General features: G+C 40.1%; 1 long non-coding RNA gene across 1 annotated transcript; it reads right to left on the bottom strand.

Annotated features, from left to right (window-relative positions):
• Positions 1 to 6,140: 6,140 nt before the first annotated feature.
• LOC148542237 (uncharacterized) lies at positions 6,141 to 7,752 on the bottom strand. Its single transcript, XR_015878279.1, has 4 exons — positions 7,537 to 7,752; positions 7,152 to 7,400; positions 6,767 to 7,015; positions 6,141 to 6,648 (listed from the first exon to the last, which is right to left on the bottom strand). It is a non-coding gene; the product is annotated as an uncharacterized LOC148542237 (long non-coding RNA).
• Between the last annotated feature and the right edge of the window lie 8,601 nt (positions 7,753 to 16,353).

Genomic DNA, 16,353 nt, shown 5'->3' with positions numbered 1-16,353 from the left:
CGTCCAGAAGAAGCAACAGACATCAGCGTCACATAATGTGTGGAACAAAGACCCCAAAGTGTCACAAGGATTCAGGGTAACATTTTAGCATTATCAAAAAATAAGTTGATTGCTTAGTAATAGTGTGTAGTTTGTTTAGCTTTAGAAATTAAAAGATTTATTTTAGTTTTTATTATTTGTTAGGTTACAAATCAAGCACACAAAAAACCTATGTCAGCCTCATTGGTTTTTTTTTTGTTGTAAAGTTTTTTTTCAGCATTTTTCTAACAGTTTTTCTTTTTTATGTTTTATTCCTAGTTCAACAATTTCAAGTAGTGGCTGAAGTTCAACAGCCCCTTTCACCCGCACAAGTGGACAAGTTTATTGAACTGGCTCAAGACATGGAAGATCGCCAGAACAGCTTCAGGGACGTCGTGGACCGAAGACTGGAACAAATGGATGCCAGCATTCAAAGACTTTTTGAAGCATATCAAGAGGATCAAAGACAGCGAAGACAGGAACATCTGGAAAGCCAGGAGCGATTTCGCGGCATTGAACATCAGCTGTCTGTTATGACCACCGCACTCAATAGGATGGCTGAAAACGCCGAATGTCAGGCAACATCACAGAGAGACATCGCCACCAGCAACAGCCTGATCACCACATCTCTTCAGCAAATAACACAGAACATGATGATGTACCTTAGAACACACAGGACAACAACGTTTCATGGATCTTCACGAGCCTATGCCCATGCAACACCGCAGCCATGGTATGGTCAGGAGGCCCAGCAGTTTAATCCACCAGCATATATCTACCAACGGGTAGCACCGCCAAGACCAACACAACGACGCCGTCCAACAATGCCAGACCCACCAGGAGCAATTGTCAGAAGAGCAGAAAAGGAGGATGAAGGACCTTCATGAAGATATTACATTTCCTAACAAATATCAGGTCGTATGATAATTTTTTTTTTTAATGTGTAATTATTTTAATTAACATGTAACTTCCTTCCATACCCCCCCCTCAAAACAGGATAATTAATGGGAGTTTAGGGCGTTTCCAAAACATACATGGGATTGTATGTGAAGTGGGTAAATGATGACAGCTCCCAAAATATTGACTTATTTTCAATATGGTCATATACTTGCTTTCTGAGCCCACTTTTTTTATTTTTTACATTAAATTTTTTATCCTATGATTGTATGTTAATAATATTTGTGTGTATTTTTGTAAACAAATAATTTAAGTTTTTTTCCCCGGGAGCCATATTATGTGAACCGTCTTTCAAGTACGTTATTTGGCGAGAACTTCATGATAACAACCATTTAGAATAATTATACATTGGTGAGTATTAATGTACATATTCATTATATTTTAGTCTTTCATCCAGATGATTAATTGTAAAATGATGTTTTTGAAGTTAATCTTCTGATATAATATTTGTGTTTCTTTTTTTTTTTTAGATTACTGGGTGTTCAGAAAAAAAACAGACCCCCAAGAAAGAAAACATGTTCAAGAAAGTGTTTAGAAATAAAATTAATATGATCTTTAAACGTCTCTAAAAATGTATTCGTATTGCTCAATTAACAATCTTTTCAATAATATAAATCTTCTTTTTTTTCATTACTGTTTCTGTTTCATTTTAGAAGTAAATTATGGGTGTTTTGTAATTATTGATATATTACATTAGGTTACTGTACTCTGTGGTTGATTTTGCATGTTTTTATATTGTTTTGAGGCACACATGGGTCATTTGTATGAGGCTTGTGTGCCTCCAAACGTTAAAGGGATGTATGCAAAATCAGCCTCAAACTACAGTGTTGTCTTAAGGTGCTTTACTTGTGGTAGACAAGACATAGGGGCCCATTTATGAATGTTACTTTAATGTACTTTCCACGAAAGCACCTGTTTTCCAGTGTTTACTTCAAATTTTAAGTATCCCCCCGCATGTATGAAAGAGGGACCGCAGCAGGTATCTACCGAAACCTACTGTGATCCCTCCATTGCTGGCCGCAGCCACATCCCCCATAGCTTTCTATGGGGGATGCGATGCTGGAAAATGTATCAATATTGGGAATGCAAAACATTCCCGATATTGTCCCCAGCATCTAACGCCATCTGAAGATAGCATTAGTCGCTGTAGTCTATGGGTACCTACCGCATTTCAGCCGGCGGAGGGATCTCCTAGATCCCTCTGCCGGCAATGGGGGCCGCTCATGTGCAGCCCGCAGGACTGCACATGCGCAGCAGTCCCGCATGCACTCCGGCCACATCGCAGGGACGGGCTCCTTTCGGAGCCCGTATCCCTGAATGTGCCTTATAGTACATTCAGCCTGTATGATCGCATTTTGCAATGCGAACATGGGCGGTACTGGGTGCCCTGATCCCATTGCAAAATTAAATCATTAATAACTGTTGGTTTTTAAGTCCGTTAACTATATTAAATAACGTGAAATTCGGTAATAACCAGAGTGTACATGGTGCTAATGTGTGTGTATGTGTATAATATACACACACACACACAGCTTTGCAAGAAACTTAATATTTATTGAGGCCTATTAGGAAAAAGATTTTGAAAGAAAATAATTTTGGAAAAAAGCCTGAGCGTACTTGTTTTTAATGTGTGATTATTTTTATATCTATCTATCTATCTATCTATCTATCTATCTATCTATATATATATATATATATATATATATATATATATATATATATATATATATACACCCACCCACAATAACAGCTTTGTAATAAACCCAAATTTTTTAGAAGAATTTTGGGAAAGTATACATTTTGAGTTAAAAATAATGTTGACAATAAGAGCATACTTCTATTAACCTGTGATAGATAGATATATATATTTATATCTATCTCTATGTATGTGTGTGTATATATATATATATATATATATATATATATGAATAAAATCACACGTTGAAAGCAATTACGCTAAGGCTGTTTTTCTAAATTTTTCCCCTTTAAGAACCTATTGTTTCCTAATAGGCCTCAAGAAATAATACTTTTCTTACAGAGCTGTTAGTTAGTGTCTGTGTGTATATATGTGTGTGTCTGTGTGTGTGTATATATGTATTAGTGTCAATACTTGGCACTAACACCTATATATTAGTAATTGGAGCTGCCTTCCCATTATAAAATAAACAGACAAGCAGCAGGAGCGGGTAGCACTAAAATCAGTGCTTGAAGTGTGCCAGTATGCAACGGAATAACATACCGCCACTTCCAGCACCAGTTTTTTTGTCAATTGTCAGTATTGCACAGCTGAGTACCGAGGCGTGCCTTGAGTGCAGAGTGACAAACTCAGTTTCACTCAGGCATGCTCCGGAGCCCTGCTGTGCCGGCCGTCCCCCACCACCCTGACAGCATCCGTTAGTGGCCGCTGCGGCACAGTCTGGATAAGGCTACCTTTGCCGTTATTCAATAACTCTTACCATGTTGCGGGGCCTGTAGCATACTGCTGCTGGCCTTTGTGTGTCTGTCTCCTGCAGAGTTCCGTGGCCCGCCTGTTTGCGCATCTTCCCCTGCCGGACGGGTGTGCCTCACTCAACCACGCTGCAAATCCCTCCAGAGTGCTGCCTGTGTTGCCTTTCCACCACTGGTGACAGGAGAGCGGGTCAAAACAGGTCTGCCGTTAAGACTGTTGGTGCGGATGGCTGAGCCCTGGAGTTATTACTAATGCAGCGGCCTCTAAGTATAGTATTTGCTGCCACCCACTGTCACCTGCACTGCTCTTCCCTCCAAGTCCTCCACAATCTTCCAGATAGATACCTCTCCACTCCACACCATTACAGACCTCAATCATAGTCAGACAGTCTCCTCATTAGCTCACACAGTCTCCTCCATAGGTCTGTACAAAATTAACTGGTGACTAATACCAGAATCCACACTTGTGTAGAGTGTACCCTACCATCCCTTGTGTACCCCGCCACCCATGTCCCAGGCCTCCTCTGAGTCCCTCGCCACCCCTGTGTATCCCATCACTACTGTGTGCCTTATTACCTCTGTCTACCCCACTACATTTTCCTATCCATCGGTGGTGGCCTATGTATTTTTATATTTTCCGATCAGTGCCAATGTGTAAATTTCTTTTATGGAAACTCTGTAGGGGGAAATTCTCTTCTTCTGGGTGTCTAAAGTACCAGGCGCCCAAGAGAGCAATTCAAATTTACGGTGACCCATTTTTTTTGAAGCACACAGAAGCAAAATATGCACGGCTAAACTTCTCTAAAGTAATTGTTTCAATACCCAAACTACCGTTTTGCCAAACAAACCACAAACTTTTCTTCTCGCCACGTCAGGATACTGCAAGAACAAATGTGTCTTCGAGAGCTAATGGGAGCCCGACAGAGCAGCAATTGAATTGCTCCATCGGACACCCATTAGCATAGACGCCACCCTGAACAATTGAATTCACCCCGTTTGTGTTTTATTTGTGTTCATTTTATTTCCTATGGGTGCAAAGGGTAAGAGATGGATGCTGACACCCCCATTTTGAGTAGCCACTCTCCTCAAAACACCCAAACTCATTTTTGGCGTATGCCTTCCCGGCGCACATGCAGACTACCTCCATACCCCCACTTCATAATTCCCACTTTGACCACTGACTCGAATGGTTAATCAAAAACCACATGGACACACCGTGAGTCTAGTCTAGACTCACGGTGTGTCCGTGTTTGTGTTCATTGGAGTGGCACCCGCTACTGCGCCTTTAAACATTGTTGGCGTAATCCACTGCAAAACATAATTGTGAAAAACACGTAGATAAATGCAAAAACATTCCTTTATAGCAGTTATTCGACATTTAAGTAATAGATACATACAATAACTGATAAATGGCAACCCTACATATGTTTTATTCAAAAAATAAAACACAAACAAAATTTTCCCCAAAAAACTTGAAGGTTTATTTTCACAAAGTTACACACAGTGGAAATTGACCTCAACTTGTAGTTTCGTATGTAAATTACAAAAAAAATGTTCACTTTATTGAAGAGAAAAAGATTTTTATTCTTTTTAAAATAACACCAGTACAGATGTGACTTCATCCAATTCTTCAATACAGTTGTTTAAGGTGGTCTAGGAAAAAACAAAAAACAAAAACAATTTTTAAAATTCTACATCGTTGGCATGGTGAATAGGCAACAATTTTAAAAGCATTAATTCAACTTCAGCTATCTATATTGAAATTACTATAAATGTAGTAAACAATATAATATGTAAGCAAAATCAATTATTTTACATATCTTAAGTAGATGAAAACATAGATCACATTGTTTATTTTGATAATAATACGATTTCGATGCCATTTAATGCGTAGGTTTAAAAATTTACAAAAAACATCCCCATATTTAAACTAATAACCTGTTTATGCTGCTAAACTTTATTATAAAATAAAACCTGACATACTTTGTTGGATGTCAAAAATTACAGCTTTCTGCACATGTAGACGGCCAGGAACTTAAGATGGAAAAAGACCTTAGAACACAAATTTCTGGATAAACCTACGTTGGTGTGATAAAAATGGAAATATCCAATGTCTACAGTGGGTAACATTACGTTCAAAAGCTGCAAACTACAGTGGCCAAAATGGAGATTACTGAGATCATATGTACATACTACTTAGCCATTTATTGCAATGTACAGACACAATTATCCATGGTTGCTGCTAATATCAGCCATACATGTTGTGCCTTGAGAAATCTATTAATATTTGGAAAATAAAAACGCCACTACTACCAACGGTGACGACTATTTACTTCACATAAAAATTATTATATGTTTTTTCAAATAAAAATTAGTTTAACATTTCTCAAAACCCCCCCCCCCAAAATACCTTTAGTTGTATCTAAGAAATCCTATTTTCCAAGGGTCACAACAAGGCAGTGCTCCCTGCTACCCCTATGCAGTGTAGTAATTTGATGGTCAATATCTTCACAAGGTATTTGTTCCATTCTGAGTTAAAAAAAAAAAATAAATAAATAAATAAAATATTAACACTGTAATGATATTGTAAAATACCATAATAAGATTAATTGACAATACCTTCAATTTAGACCAAAAACAAATGGTGCATACAAATATTGAAGGTCCTCCTTTAGATATTGAGAGGAGAATTCATCATAGAAGCGATGTGGCATAGATATTTTTACGGTACTACACAAGAATGAGGATACTTACTAGCAATAATTGAAAAGGCAAATTTATAATTCAAGTAATCCAATTACTTTCTTTGTCCAAAGGGCGATGGCCAGGAAAACAGCAAGCAAAAAGGAAAAAAATCCCATAGGACATCAGGCAAAACTTCACCATAAGAAACAAAAAAACACATACATCAAATTAGAGTTTAAAATTGGACATTTACTAAAAACCAACAGCTCCATGCCTCTATTTGACTTCAGTTCCCCAACATTATTCTGCAGCGACTTACATCCTATCAGCGTCGAGCCTGGAAACATAGAAGCAGGGTGCAAGCTCTTATTTGATTGGTGTAGCAAGAAATACTTACGGTATCAGAGTTAGTAAAGTGGATTTTCCGACTGCATAGGCTTAAACATACATTCACCAAACGCAACATTGTCTGCCATGAGGTTCTTCAAAAGTCCTGAGTGTGACTTTCACAGGGTGGGTTTTCAAAGGAAGTGGTGTATTCTGGAATACATTTGTATAGGTAAAAAATAAAGGGGTAAGATTAAACACATTAAGATTAAACATATCACAAATTGCTTTACAACATAAGCCATCTAACCTATTTGACACTATAGCATACCTATATAAGACTGCTGCCTCTTAGTTCTTCTTAGCACCGAGCCTTGGAAACAAGCGTGCAGGCTGAAGACCTTCATTTGGGATGATCAGACAAGAGGATGTCACGGAAGCCGAGTGGATAAGGTTAGCTTGGGGGACTGCAGAGGCCTCAGGATACTTTCTCCAATCGCACTCAAGCCAGTCAGGGCATTGTTTTACTCAGGTGAAATGCACTCTCCATGGGTAGGTCCTCGAACGACAGCACGATTAACTGAAATAGATGAACATAGGAGTAGCAGGGAAAAACAAAACGCAACATAACAAAGGCTGATAAATTAAAAAAAAAAAAAAATTTACATTTGCGCAAACTGAAAAAAACAAAACAAATTAAAAACACTGCAACTCACCATGTTGAAAGTGCTGCGTCTTTGTTCTTCTTAGCATCGAGCCTTGGAAACAACCGTGCAGGCTGAAGACCTTCATTTGGGATGGTCAAACAAGAGGATGTCACGGAAGCCGAGTGGATAAGGTTAGCTTGGGGGACTGCAGAGGCCTCAGGATACTTTCTCCAAATGCACTCAAGCCAGGCAAGGCATTGTTGGACTCAGGTGCCATGCACTCTTCATGGGTAGGTCCTCGAACGACAGCACGATTAACTGAAATAGATGAACATAGGAGTAGCAGGGAAAAACAAAACGCAAGATAACAAAGGCTGATAAATTTAAAATAAAAAAAGACTTTTACATTTGCGCCAAGTAAAAAAAAAAACAAATTAAAAACACTGCAACTCACCATGTTGAAAGTGCTGCGTCTTTGTTCTTCTTAGCACCAAGCCTTGGAAACAACCGTGCAGCTTGAAGACCTTCCTTTGGGATGATCAGACAAGAGGATGTCACGGAAGCCGAGTGGATAAGGTTAGCTTGGGGGACTGCAGAGGCCTCAGGATACTTTCTCCAATTGCACTCAAGCCAGGCAGGGCATTGTTGGACTCAGGTGAAATGCACTCTCCACGGGTAGGTCCTCGAACGACAGTACGATTAACTGAAATAGATGAATATAGAAGTACAGTAGCAGGGAAAAACAAAACACAAGATAACAAAGGCTGATAAATTTAAAATAAAAAAAAACTTTTACATTTGCGCCAAGTCAAAAAAACAAACAAATTAAAAACAATGCAACTCACCATGTTGAAAGTGCTGCGTCTTTGTTCTTCTTAGCACTGAGCCTTGGAAACAACCGTGCAGCTTGAAGACCTTCCTTTGGGATGATCAGACAAGAGGATGTCACGGAAGCCGAGAGGATAAGGTTATCTTGGGGGACTGCAGAGGCCTCAGGATACTTTCTCCAATTGCACTCAAGCCAGACAGGGCATTGTTGGACTCAGGTGAAATGCACTCTCCATGGGTAGGTCCTCGAACGACAGCACGATTAACTGAAATAGATGAACATAAGAGTAGCAGGGAAAAACAAACCGCAAAATAAAAAGGCTGGAAAACTTTATTAGCCAACAAATTTACATTTGCACCAAGTAAAAAAAAAAGTAAAAAAACCCACTGCAACTCACCATGTTCAAAGTGCTGCATCTTTGTTCTTCTTAGCAACGAGCCTTGGAAACACACATACAGCATGAAGACCCACATTTTGGAGGCATGCACAAGTAGTCATGGAAGCCGAGTGGATAAGGTTGCTTGGGGAACTATAGAGGCCTCAGGATACTTTCTCCATCGCACAAAGACATCAACCAACCATCCCAAAATAATAATTTGAAACAGAACTACAAAATAGAAAAATTTGATACATTTAAAAATAAGACACATTGTCTATGACATTTCATATTTTGTTTGTTTTTCAAAATCAAAACGTACCTTAACAAAAAACAACTTCCACAACTGGCGGAAAAAAACCAACTCTTCCACATGAACAAAAAAATGAGCGGCAATAATTCCAAACCAAAAAAATCCCATCAAGCTAAACACCAACCAAAACAAAATTTGAACAACAATATTAGTTTTTGAAATTAACCCATTTTGGAAAATACACTTAATTTAAAAAAAATTAATACTTACAATTAAAAAAATCCTCGATCAGTCCTTGGGCGAAAAGACTCCGTCATCCATACCTTCCGGCGGTGCTGAGGAAAGGTCAGCATACTGGCAAACCTCAGGATCAATATGCACCGGAAAACGGTTTGCAACACAAATGTTGTGTAAAATGTAACATGCATTAACAATGCTGCAAACCTTTTCCGGTGAATAAAGCAACCCACCGCCACTGCGGTCTAAGCACCGAAAGCGGCTTTTAAGTACACCGAAGGTCCTTTCTATTACACCCCTCGATGCTATGTGTGCTGCCTGATACCTTTTCTCAGCATCACTTTTGGGATTGGATAATGGGGTCAACAACCAGCTTTTATTGGGGTAACCCGCATCACCTAAAAGAAAAAAAAAAAAAAGAAGTTAGAGTAATCAATGACGTAACATGATTTGAAAAATAAAACTAAAAAAAAATACCAACATCAAATTATTTGGTGCCAAATTCAAATCACAAACGTCAGTTTTTTATTATTTTCCGACACAATGTTTAAGACATTTTTCAATAAAAATGAAATAAATGCTACTCACCCAACAGCCAGCCGTTCTGGAATTTGCTGCTCTCAAAGTCCCGAGCTAATGTCGACTGGCTTAAGACGAAGGAGTCGTGGGCCGACCCAGGAAAGCCCACCAAAAGATTGGTAATTCTTAAGTTGGCATTGAGGGAATGGAAATGTTTTTGGTTGCGAAAACATTCCTTCGAATGTCTGCGTGGTTGGACAGCCACATGGGTGCAGTCTATCGCGCCCAGAATGTTGGGGAACTGAGCAATTTGAAAAAAAACAAATTTGGTCTCCCTCCATTCACTATCGTGATCAGGAAATTTTATGTACTGGGTCGTCAAATTGAGGAATGCTTTGAGGACCTGCGTTAAAATACGCGAAAATGTTGGTTGGGAAAAACCAGCGACTTGGGACAGGGTCGGCTGGAAAGTGCCTGACGCAAAAAAATGCAAGGCAGCCAGCAGCTTTGACATGCCACTGACTGCATTGTTTGAGCGCTTCCGTGGTTGCAGGTCCGGCTCCATTTGATCATACAGTGCATAGATTAACGAGCTAGATAAGCAATAAATCCTTATCACTTCTACCTCGGGGAGACCATCCAGCTCACGTCTAGTGCAAAACTGACGCGGGCGTGGAATTGACTCACGGACCAACTCACCCGATGGAGCTGCCTCCTGATCACCACCTTCGTCCATGGCCAGACGAGACCCCACTGATGCACGGACCATGAACATCCAGATGGTGTCAGTATGCTGCTTCATCTTTGTAGCTGGTATAAAAAAATAAGTAAAGTACCTCAAAAGTGTTGGAAAACGCAAAGTTTATACAGCTGACTGCACAGATGCTGCCTCTCCCTGAATGTCCCTACCCAGGAGTGATTGACTTCCTGTCAGTGACAGGAAATACTCCTGAGGTCAAACCAGGAAGTGTGGTGAGGTAATATTAAAAACGCTGATTTAAGAGTCCCAAAAACTTGTTTTTTGTCAAAAAAAAATACACCCATTACTGAAATCTAATTTTTCCCCACCCTCCGATTGGCGTAAAAAAAACTGCGATAAGTCACTTCAAAACTCCGATACTTTTACGCATTTTTCATATTGAATACGGAAACGGTGTTAAGCAATTATTGAAAATAGGAGACGTATCACCCGCCGAAAAGCCATAGCGCCAAAAAGTTTACGCATTTTTTTTGCGTAAACTCGAAATTGAATACGGTGTAAAAGTTACATCGCCGAAAATGATGTCATTCCCGCGTTAACTTCACAGAAACGGACTTATCGCACCCATATTGAATACCCGTTTATCATGTAAATCTTGAGTAATAGGCACCTTATTTGTTGAATTATAGCACAATTATTTCAATATTAAGAGATATTGCTGTTAAACTCAAGAATACACTATATGCCATGTGACTTTAACTAACAGGCATCTTATATGTGGGATTACACTATGATGATTAGTGGTAGCACCCCCCTATACAGTTTTGACCTAATAGTATACACAGGGGGCTTATACTATTATACACCACATACAATTTTTGGTTTGCAAGTCTGTATCATGGTTTTCACCAGATTCTGAAAACCCTTTAGCCCTCAAAATAGTGGATTCAAGAACCATGCCGTCAAAGCCAAACGAGGCAAATTGGGGTGACGGCATGGACCCTGAAGCAACAGATCTGGATGCAGGGGCAGACAATATGGAACGTCTGCCAACATGATCCGAAGAATTGCGTACCAATGACGGCGCGGACAGTCTCGAGCCACCAGAATGCCCGGTCGTGCCACTGATGGAATCCGTTTAATTACCTTTGGTAACATTACCAGAGGAGGAAAGATGTAACCCAGCTAGAATACCAAGGTGCTGTCAGGACATCCACCAGATTCCCGAGGATCCCGGGACAGAGATCCGTACCTTGGAAGTTTTTTGTCAAGACGAGAAGCCATTAGATCTATGTCTGGAGATCCCCATCTGGCAACTATTTTCTGCAAACACCTCCTGGTGTAATTCCTATTCCCCTGGATGCACACTGTAGTGACTTAAGAAGTCCACCTCCCAGTTGTCCACTTCCGGAATGTAAATTGCTGAAATAAAAAAAAACCTCCCCCATTGCTTTCCAGCTGCATGTGCCACCCTGCTTGTTAATGTAAGCAACTGCTGTGGCATTGCCTCATTGGATTCGCACTGGTATATTCCTTAGATGGCATTGAGAATGAATTAATGCATATCGAATTGCCCTTAATTCCAGTTTATTGATGGAAAGGGATTGAAATGCAAGCAGCTGTTTAGACAGTGGCTAACCAACAGGATACAGATCCCGATAGAGGCAGGTAAGTACCCCAATCTCCCCTGCCCCCCTCCCTAACCCTCCCTTAGTGGTGCCTAACCCTACCATACCCCCGGGGGTGCCTAACCCTAACACCCCCCTCACTGCTCCCTAAACCTAACCCTCCCAGGGTTGCCTAACCCTAACCTCTCCCTGGGGGTGCCCATCCCTAATCTCCCCCTAAAAAATCTTATATACTCCTGTATACATTATTATTGCCTAAATTCCTGAGAAAAAGTGCAGTAGAAGGTGCTTATATAACTATAGGCCCAGAAAACACCAGGTTAATACACCTAATCCTAGTTAACTGCTCATCTTGTTAGCATCCATCCCCAGTATCTGCTGTGAGCTCTTCCACACAGAACTTCAGCCGCTCTTATCAGATTGCTACATGGCTTTGCAGCCACGTGAGCTGCTGAAAGTAAAATACCTGGGAGAGGCGTGGCCAGGCACGACATCCTGTTCACTCAGAACACCAGATTAATCATATCCTCCGGCGTTCTCCGGAGACTGCCAGCGGCCCGGAAATAAGGTGTCACATTCCTCTTTTGCCAGCGGCACCCTCAGATGTGTGTCTGGCATGGAGAGAAACCCAGGGACTATGTAGTTTGGTGACTCTCTCAGTGTCTGTCTTTAGAGTGGGATACAGGGTTTACGCAGACCTCTAACCTATTAAACTCCCACTCTGTTAGTGCTTGTTGCCTGTTGCCAGGAACTAAGCACCCAAACCAAACATCAAAATAAAACCAAACTAAAAGCTAGTACCTAGCCAGTGCCTCACTCCAAGGCACTAAAAACAAGACTGAGTTTAGGATGGAAGGGGAGGGGTTATATGGGGGTGGGAGCCACTTTTCAATTAGCTAGTGTCCAACTCCATACCTTACTATGCATAAGCACGAAGTATTGGCATCCCCCAGATGAGTGATAAAGGAGCATAAATGTATTTGCCCCCCCCTTGCACTGCAACAAGGTCTGTTATAAATACAAAGTTAATTGCTTGTTTTGTTTTATTCCCAACTAAGAATCAGCCCCATTATGAGAATTATGGTAAGCTTAGGGGGGCTCATCTTGCTTGTCAAAGTTACTGTACATGTACTATAAACATTTTTCACAATTGGGTGGTAGTACATTGGGCCTCACTCAGCAGCGGACGCAAATGAAATTGCAACTGCAACCGTGTATGGATGGCATTTTCTAAAATATGCTAATGTTTGACAAAGCACAGCCAACATAAAGACACCCACTACTGCCTTCTCATATCCGTCCAATGTCGCACTCCTGCGTAAACATCGGTACCATCGACGCAATTCAAGCAGTCATGCAGCATTTACACCAGGTCTGATCAGCAGCAAACACTGCAGCTCTCCTTACAGGCAGAGAGGTCTCATAGTGTGAATGCAATCACTATGGCTAATTTATACACTTCCAAGGCAATTAAATGGTCAGACACGTCTGCATTTACTTAACCAAATGCTGATCGCATGACACTTTGCGAATGGATCCTCTGTGCGTACGTAATCGCAATGCAATCACAACTCATCGCTCGTACTGCGTAATCATCAGCATTGCATCCACTGCTGAATCAGGCCCTTAGTATGTATTACTTCATATTAATTGAATATACAGTCAGGTCCATAAATATTGGGACATTGACAGAATTTTCAGATTTTGGCCTCTATTCACCACCACAATGGTTTTGAAATGAAACAAACAAGATGTGCTTTAACTGCAGACTTTCAGATTTAATTTGAGGGTAATTACATCCAAATCAGGTGAACGGTGTAGGAATTACAACAGTTTCAATATGTGCCTCCCACTTTTTAAGGGACCAAAAGCTATTTCATGGACAGGTGTGAGCTATTCCCTCATTATTTCATTATCAATTAAGCAGGTAAAAGGTCTGGAGTTGATTCTAGGTGTGACATTTGCATTTGGAATCAGTTGCTATCAACTCTCAATATGAGATCCAAAGAGCTGTCACTATCAGTGAAGCAAGCCATCATTAGGCTGAAAAATCAAAACAAACCCATCAGAGAGAGAGCAAAAACATTAGGTGTGGCCAAATCAACTGTTTGGAACATTCTTAAAAAGAAAGAACGCACCAGAGAGCTCAGCAACACCAAAAGACCCGGAAGACCACAGAAAACAACTGTGGTGGATGACAAAATAATTATTTCCCTGGTGAAGAAAAACCCCTTCACAACAGTTGGCCAAATCAAGAACACTCTCCAGGAGGTAGGTGTATATGTGTCAAAGTCAACAATCAAGAGAAGACTTCACAAGAGTGAATATAGAGGGTTCACCACAAGATGCAAACCATTGGTGAGCCACAAAAACAGGAAGACCAGATTAGAGTTTGCCAAACAACATCTAAAAAAGCCATTACAGTTCTGGAACAACATCCTATGGACAGATGAGACAAAGATCAACTTGTACCAGAGTGATGGGAAGAGAAGAGAAGGAAAGGAATTGCTCATGATCCAAAACATACCACCTCATCAGTGAAGCATGGTGGTGGTAGTGTCATGGCGTGGGCATGTATGGCTGCCAATGGAACTGGTTCCCTTGTATTTATTGATGATGTGACTGCTGACAAAAGCAGCAGAATGAATTCGGAAGTGATGCTCATATTCAGTCAAATACTTCAGAACTCATTGGACGGCGCTTCACAGTGCAGATGGACAATGACCCGAAGCATACTGCAAAAGCAAACAAAGAGTTTTTTAAGGCTAAAAAGTGGAATGTTATACAATGGCCAAGTCAATCCCCTGACCTGAATCTGATTGAGCATGCATTTCACTTGATGAAGACAAAACTGAAGGGAAAATGCCCCAAGAACAAGCAGGAACTGAAGACATTTGCAGTAGAGGCCTAGCAGAGCATCACCAGGGATGAAACCCAGCGTCTGGTGATGTCTATGCGTTCCAGACTTCAGGCTGTAATTGCCTGCAAAGGATTTGCAACAAAGTATTAAAAAGTGAAAGTTAGATTTAGGATTGTTTAGTTTGTCCCATTACTCTTGGTCCCTTAAAAAGTGGGAGGCACATATAGAAACCGTTGTAATTTCTACACTGTTCACCTGATTTGGATGTAATTACCCTCAAATTAAATCTGAAAGTCTGCAGTTAAATCACATCTTGTTTGTTTCATTTCAAAGCCATTGTGGTGGTGAATAGAGGCCAAAATATGAAAATTCTGTCAATGTCCCAATATTTATGGACCTGACTGTATTTGTCATGTCCAGTGAATAAAAGGTAAGTGTTGCAGTGGCAGTAGGTACACACATTTGTAAATTGGGCAGTGACATAACACCTGCTGTGATCGATATATATAGAGAAACTGGTGTAAGAAAGATCAGCAATTAAGACATAAATATGATATCTTTTTGTGACTTGAGTGTAGTTTAATAACAAGAACCATCATAAGACCAGGAATTATTTTACTGTAGTGTTCCTTTAGAATTAATTGTTTACATTAGGGGTTTATGAGGGTTAACTTAATAAATGATGGCGTTGTAACATATTATTGCACATATTGCAATGTGTTGTGTTGAAGCCGAAGGGCCAAATGTAAAATACCACGATTTGCGGGAGTCAACACAATTCTAGCGAGATAGTCATTAAATTTAAAGCGGCATTAACTTTAAAGGCAAAACAATGTTGGTTTGGCCTTTAAAATAATTGCTGCTTTAAATCTAATGACTATCTCACTGGCTCCCGCAAATCGTAGGCTGTTATATTTGGCCCCAAAATTCATTTCCATGTGCAAATTGTGTTAAGCTGGGTACACACCTAAACATTTTCTGTGCAACCATCCAACTAGTTGATTGGTTTGAATGAAAATCTGGTAACGTATGGGAGTAAATGACAATAAGCAATTTGCTCCCAAACGCCAGAAAATGGACAAAAACTGTTTGTTAAATGTTTGATCTAAACAATTTGTTCAAACTTGTCTGACGACCATTTTCATCTGTTTTCGGGCATTTAAGAGCAAATTGCTGATCATCATTTACTCGCATACGTTACCAGATTTTCATTCCAACCAATCAACTAGTTGAATGGTTGGACAGATAATATTTAGGTGTGTACCCAGCTTAAATGTTTACATGTTTTAAGAGGTAAGAAAACATATGTGAAGTGGTTATAAAGCATAAGACGGCTATACCATAAATCTACAATATTCGTATTAAAGGGCTAACATCAGTTTCGTTTCAGCTGTATGTAATGGCCATTGAGCCTAATTGAGGATATATGCATATTTGCATTCTGGTTTGGCTGAAATGTAAATACATCTGTCAGAAACCTGGTGCATACAGCATGCTACCAATGCCAATTTCTGGCTGTTCGTGTGTACTCTGAATATACAATAGGTGGAATTACATTATTTTTGGACGGTGCAAATGTGGCAAATATGGTGCCAATGCCCGGCTGTCTGCATTTGGAGTGTGCTTTACTCTGCATACGAGCAAAAATAAGCCATTTTTTTGTGTTTAAAAGTCCCCTGACAATGCTTGTTAGTTGAGAAACATATTGGGGCTACATCGATTTTACCTATTTTAATGACATTGTATGTAACGGTTTACAATTATTTAGAAGGGTTAGCTAAATGTAATATTAGGAAGGAATGATTTGAGCTTTCCAGCAATCAATACTGGAGTTTATCTCCTTTAGTACTCAGTTGAATATAAGAATCG

Source organism: Taudactylus pleione, unplaced genomic scaffold, assembly GCF_031769625.1.
Source record: "Taudactylus pleione unplaced genomic scaffold, aTauple2 ptg000015l, whole genome shotgun sequence".
Classification (NCBI taxonomy): domain Eukaryota; kingdom Metazoa; phylum Chordata; class Amphibia; order Anura; family Myobatrachidae; genus Taudactylus; species Taudactylus pleione.
Note: the sequence above shows the minus strand (reverse complement) of the source record. Positions and strands in the feature narration are given on the sequence as shown.